Source organism: Benincasa hispida, chromosome 7, assembly GCF_027475165.1.
Source record: "Benincasa hispida cultivar pf3 chromosome 7, pf3_genome.v1.1, whole genome shotgun sequence".
In the NCBI taxonomy this organism is placed as follows: domain Eukaryota; kingdom Viridiplantae; phylum Streptophyta; class Magnoliopsida; order Cucurbitales; family Cucurbitaceae; genus Benincasa; species Benincasa hispida.
Genome location: NC_143484.1, coordinates 26,102,916 through 26,108,795, shown reverse-complemented (window position 1 = coordinate 26,108,795; position 5,880 = coordinate 26,102,916). Strand labels below are relative to the sequence as shown.

General features: G+C 39.4%; 1 long non-coding RNA gene across 2 annotated transcripts; it reads left to right on the top strand.

Annotated features, from left to right (window-relative positions):
• The first annotated feature begins 1,984 nt into the window (after positions 1-1,984).
• LOC120081904 (uncharacterized) lies at positions 1,985-4,645 on the top strand. 2 transcript variants are annotated; one of them, XR_005482984.2, is made up of 3 exons: positions 1,985-2,265; positions 2,799-2,973; positions 3,254-4,645. It is a non-coding gene; the product is annotated as an uncharacterized LOC120081904 (long non-coding RNA). The 2 variants fall into 2 exon arrangements; XR_016530795.1 differs by having other exon boundaries at positions 1,985-2,973.
• Positions 4,646-5,880: the final 1,235 nt, after the last annotated feature.

The following is a 5,880-nucleotide window of genomic DNA, read 5'->3' as shown; positions in this document are numbered from 1 at the left end:
CTGAAGTGGTTTTTGTTAGAGTTGGCCGTTAGATTGATCACTAAAATTGATCACTAGAGAGTTATCAAAGATGGTCGTCGTAGTTGATCACTAATGAATAGAGTTGTTAGAAATTTTTGAAGAAGGAAGTGTTGGTTATTTTAATCACTGAATTCTAAATAATTTTATTATAGCAAAACGGAGGTTAAAATAGGTTTGGATTGAAATTGACGCCTACCACTAACTAGTTAGTTTTTGTTGGTCAGTGGGGATCGATTTTTGACAAGCATAATACACCACGGACCAACCACACTAAGGGTCAGTCAATTTTGTCAGTTTTGGTTATCTAGCCAAATAAATAAAAATAAAAATATATAAAGGTCAAAAAAGAGAAGAAAAGTAGAAGAAGAGATATGAGAACATAAAGAAAAGAGAGACAAAATGGAGAAGAAAAGAAGAAATGGAAAGAAGAAAATGAATGTGTTACGATATTTTTATCTTAAATTATGTATTATGCATATATTTAGGCTTTATATTAGAGAATTAATTAATCATTCTTTTTGTATAAATTCCATATGAGAATCTCAAATTGATATAGAAAATATTCATTCAAATATTCTTTCCACATGATATCAGAGCCAAGTTCTAAGGGTTTTGCACCATTTCAACATTCATAGATTTTCGAATCTTCATGTTTTTCTCCTCCCAGCCCATTATTGTCGATGCTCTTGTAGATCCGTTGCTCCCAACCTCTAATTTGTGTAGTTCTTCAACCATTCTCGTTTGTGTCGTGTAGATCTATCATCATGCCTCTAATCTATCTCCGTTGCATCTCAGATTTTTTCCGTCTCAGTTGAATGTCTTGCGTAGTCACCCAAATCCGATTCAATCCACTGCCAGGTCAGTTCCTCCTGTGCACAACCCATTGACCATAGATCCGTTGCCTCAGACCCACTTAGAGATGTCCAATTTTTCCATAGGGTCCCGTCTCGAACGGGACGGGGATTCTCCGGTTAGGCGGGGAATGGGGGAGGGAGTGGAAGAAAAAAAATTCCCCGTGAACTAAACGGGGACAAAGACGGGGAATGCATTCCCCGTCCCCGCCCCCAGCCCCCACCCTCAGCCCCCACCCCACCCCGTTCCCCGTCCCCGCCTCAATTAGCTTCTACATATTTATTTAGTATAGTTATTTAATGTTATGTTATTATTATTTTTATATAAATATTACATTTAAATTTCAAATTTGATTATTTGTTGAGAAAGATAATGAATATATTTAAATTGAATGTTTAAATTTAGATTATATACGTGAATAATTTGGTTTATATTTATTTCTTTCTACTACAAAAATTAATTAGCTTTTCTTGCCTAAAATTTGAGTAATTTATCATTAAATTCAAATTTTCATATAAAACTAATCATAATAAATAACTTAGTGATAAAGTTAATTATTTAATTAAAATTTGCTCACGTTAATGATTTAAATTAATTGGCTTTTTACGGAAAAAAAAAAGTAACAGAAAAAATTCCCTGCTTCCCGCAAATTCTCACAGAGAATCTCTGCCCCAATCTCCGTGGGGAATTTCACGGAGATAGGGAATGAAATGGAGAACAGGGACAGGAATGGAGAATGGCATCCCTGGCCCGACCCTGTCCTGTGCACATCTCTAGACCCACTGCTTAGCGTTGTCGTACACACCTCTCATTGTGTCCAGCACCGGTTCGTGCCGCCTATCCACTGCTGCCCCACTTAGATCCACACTGACCAGAAACACCCACGCAAGACAAACTCTATCATCAACCTGATTCAGTCCAAATCTGTTGTCAATTCTGTCATGCTCCCCCTCGATACACGCTGTCTGCCTGCTTAGATCTGCCACGTCGCCCATACCTGTTCGTATGTCGTTCAGCTATGATCCGTTTCCTTTGCTTGTCACCATCAAAGATTTACTCAGTCCCACTGCAGCCCAACCTTTTCCAACCATCTCCGCCAGCACCCTAAATTTGTCTCAATATGAATAAATTCGAAGCCTTCCCTGCCAATCCCTTGCGCCGCCTAGCTTAGATCCACCCACAAGCGTCCGCCGACTCTGTTTGTTGAAGTCCTCTCTAAGATTGCTGCTTGTTGTCGTCAGATCCAAAAATCTTGCCCACAATTCAAATTTGGTTCATGCCCTCTCTGCCTAAGATATCTGTTTTTCATCGTGGGTTTTGCAGCAATTTCTCAAACAGAAAAAAAAAAGAAAAAAACTAGTTCATGTTATTCAAATTCATCCAATTCATCTGGTCTGGTTCGATTCAGTCCTATGGTTTGGTTTAGTTTAGTTCCTTGACTCAATTTGGTTCTTTTCATGGGTTTCAACCTCTGTGTTTTACGAATCTCTGTTTTATTTTTTTTTTTTATCTTTACGCAGATCCCTGTTTTTAGCTCAAAAGTTCATTAGTTCCGTTTTAGATCTTTATGTAGGTCTATTTTTCCAACCTAGAAGTTCGTGAGTTTTTGTTTGCAACTCAGAAGTTCTCTGTGTTCTCATTCTTCATGGATTTCTATTTTCTGTCCATATCTACCATGATTTGATTCAAAATTGCTTGAGTTTCTGTCATCTAGTTACTTTAGTAAGTTTATCCACTCACAAACTTAAGTAGTCTCTAAACTTGAGTTTGAGAGAGGGCATTGTGATATTTATGCCTTAAATTATGTATTATGCATATATTTAGGTTTTATATTAGGGAATTAGTTAATCATTCTTTTTATATAAATTCTTTATGGGAATCTCAAATTGATATAGAAAATATTCATTCAAATATTCTTTCCACAGAATGGATGGTTCACATCTTCACTCAGTGGCGTCATTGTGGTGGTGGTGATGAAAAAAAAGGGAGAACTTTCATTAGCCATGAAAACAAAGAAGAAAAAATGAGGAGGGTACACGAAGAAGAAGATATATGAGAGAAGAAGAAGGAAAGAATTAAAAATTGTATTTTTTTTAAAAGGTAATCATTACCTATAAAAATAGGTAATTATTATGGGTGGTTTTTATCAATGGTACTACTAGATAGATTCTCCATGGTATTTCTATGACATTTACGGCCTATTTGGATTGCGATTATTGTTTTAAGAGTATGAATAAGAAATATCTGGAATTTACATCTATTTGAATGCTTCTTTTTACCAATGATCCTATTACTGCAACTCACTCCTCTGATTATGTTTCCAAATCAACAATTTTCTCATAATTTTCTAGGAGAATTTAAGATTTTCCTTTTTCCTTAGATCGAAAAAAGACTCTTGGTTTCTGACCTAGGGTTGTGGACGAGCGGCGGTCAAATTCTCCTGAGGCGTCGTCTTCTCCCGAGGGCAGTCGGTAGCTATTTTGGTGGGGTCGTTCATCGTCTTCATCTACACGTTTGTTGTTTGTTGATGTCGTCTTCATTCCGACGGTAAGAAGGTTCTTCGTTCGTTCCGCTGCAGGTACGTTCGACCGGTTACGGTAGCAGGTAGCAGGTTCATGGTAAGAAGGTAGCATATTTACAGTAGTTTTTCATCATTATGGTTGTTAGCAGACGGTGAGTTTAATCTAGATAGTGAGGGTTACGTTATGGTTTTTAGTAGCAAAGGACGGTGTGAGTTTAAATCTGTGGATGGTGAGGTTAGATGGTGCGTAAGCGGTCACCTTTAAGATTGAAGGAGAAGAATGGAGGTCGAGTTGCTTGGCATCCCTTTCGTCTGCTTAGACCGGAGATCGAATCGGGTTTGGGTGCTCATTGATAACTGACAGATATGCCAGTTATTATAAGCCTTTTATTTAGAATTATGAGGGCTAATAAGTAGAAAATGCAGTGATAATATTTAGAATATGCGAAAATTGAGTTTTGCGTCGATTAGCACCTAAATCCTCACTAACCTCAATATTATGCATTACTCCATGCCAAAGTGTCTATTTTTGTAGCTATCGTAGGAATTAAACACATGTGTTGGAAATAAGCAATCACAGACAAACGCATGCGCTGAAGCTAGGCGACCGCAAAGACAAATGCATACATTGAAAACTGAGCTATCGCATAGACGAATGTATGCGGTGATCGAATGCGTCCATCGCGTGGAAGTTACGGTGATCGAATGCACCCATCGCATGGAAGTTACGGTGATCAATTGGAAATTGCGACCACGGAGTGACAACCATAATAGAAGGACGACCGCAAGATGGGTAGAACACATTGATACTTCAGCTGAATCAAGCTCAGACGCATACCTTAGAAGTATCAATAAGATAAGATGATGTGACATTGCCCATACCGCGACAAAGGCAGCAGTGAGACATAATGCAATCATGATAGCTATCGGCGTTTAAACCCTACAAATAGCCCCTTCGACCTTTATTTCAAAGTATCCGAACTTCTGCCTCCAGGTAGAGGTTTGCGATCACAGATGAGAGCTTGAGCAAGATTTTCAGTGAGAATTCTTCACCTCCACAAACCATACCAAGTGACGACCGAAGCTTTCGTTGGAGATAGAGCTCGAGAGAGACATCTCCACCATTCATCCATGGCACCATCGGCAACCTTGGCACAGAGCCCTTCATTTCTCTTATACCCTCTGTATTGTATTACATTTTAGCTTAAGATATTAAGACATTTTGTAATCAATGCATCTCTTGATTCTTTCAATTTCATCTTCTTCATCATCTTTTTCTTTAACATCATTTACCTTCATTGTTTATTTATCAAAGACGATCGCATACTTAATCGTGTAACCTAGAGATAGGACGCATGTAGCAACGCACCGAGAGATGTGTGTTGTGGAGTATAGTGAGTTAATCCTCTTTGCTTGGTGAAAGGCTGTAGCAACACTTGTCTATGGGTTATTGCATTGCTTGTTTATAAGTTAAATAGTTACGTCTAACTGTCTGAGAAGGTAAGAGATGCAATGTACTAAAGCAAAGTATGTATTGTTCCTAGAGATAGGCACAATCTTATGTTCGATGCAACCATGCACTATAGAGATATAGTCATGCAGCTGACCATCGAGAGATGTGTGATGCGTTAGTATGATGAGCTGGGATTACTCGAGTGATTTAAGATAATAAATATCACTATGCGTTAATGGTTGTTATGTATCTATCTATTCTCATCGCAAGTATTTTATTACTCAATCTGTTTAGATAGGAGTAGGAGTAGTGTGTAAATTCATTAAACTTCTTCTTTTTATTTTTCTTTTCCCCACCTCAAACGCATTGCTTCACAAACATTATTGAGTGACAAGTCCCTATGTTCGACCTCGGATTACCCGAGAAACTTACGTTCGCGTTATACTTGGCGCGAGCGTAAGAAAACTTGTGATAGGAACGCATGGTCATTGTACACTAGATAACGCATTTTCATTCTAACGCATGACTTCTGATGCATGGGCGTAAACGTATAGCTTAAGCCCTGTCTAATGCATGATTGCATGCGCAACCCCATCCCTAATTCTCTTTCCAACACTCGATCTTCGGAGGTGAAGGATTTTAGGATGTCTGATGGTCGTTCTGAGGAGAGTGAAAGGTTTGGTACGAGAAATGTGGCCAAAGTGGGGCTGGGGGGGTTGATAGTGGATGATCCGACGGTAGTCGAAGGGCGATCATAAAGTCAGAAGAAAATTGGGTTGAAAGGGATGAACTAGATGGGTTGGGGTTCAGGCTAGTGGTTAGGCAGAAGAGTTTGGGCTCGAGTGGAGTTGGGGTTCAGGATGTGAGGAGTGTGTCTGAGAGCCTTGAGGGTGTTGGGTTGGACCTTGAGGGAGTTGGGGTAAGCGGGCCTGTTGGGAGTGGGATGGGGCTGGGTGAAAGGAGTGGACTGGTGTAGAGGGAGCTGAGGACAAGGTTGAAAGGTGTGGGGACTTTGGAGGGTGGGTCGCGTGGT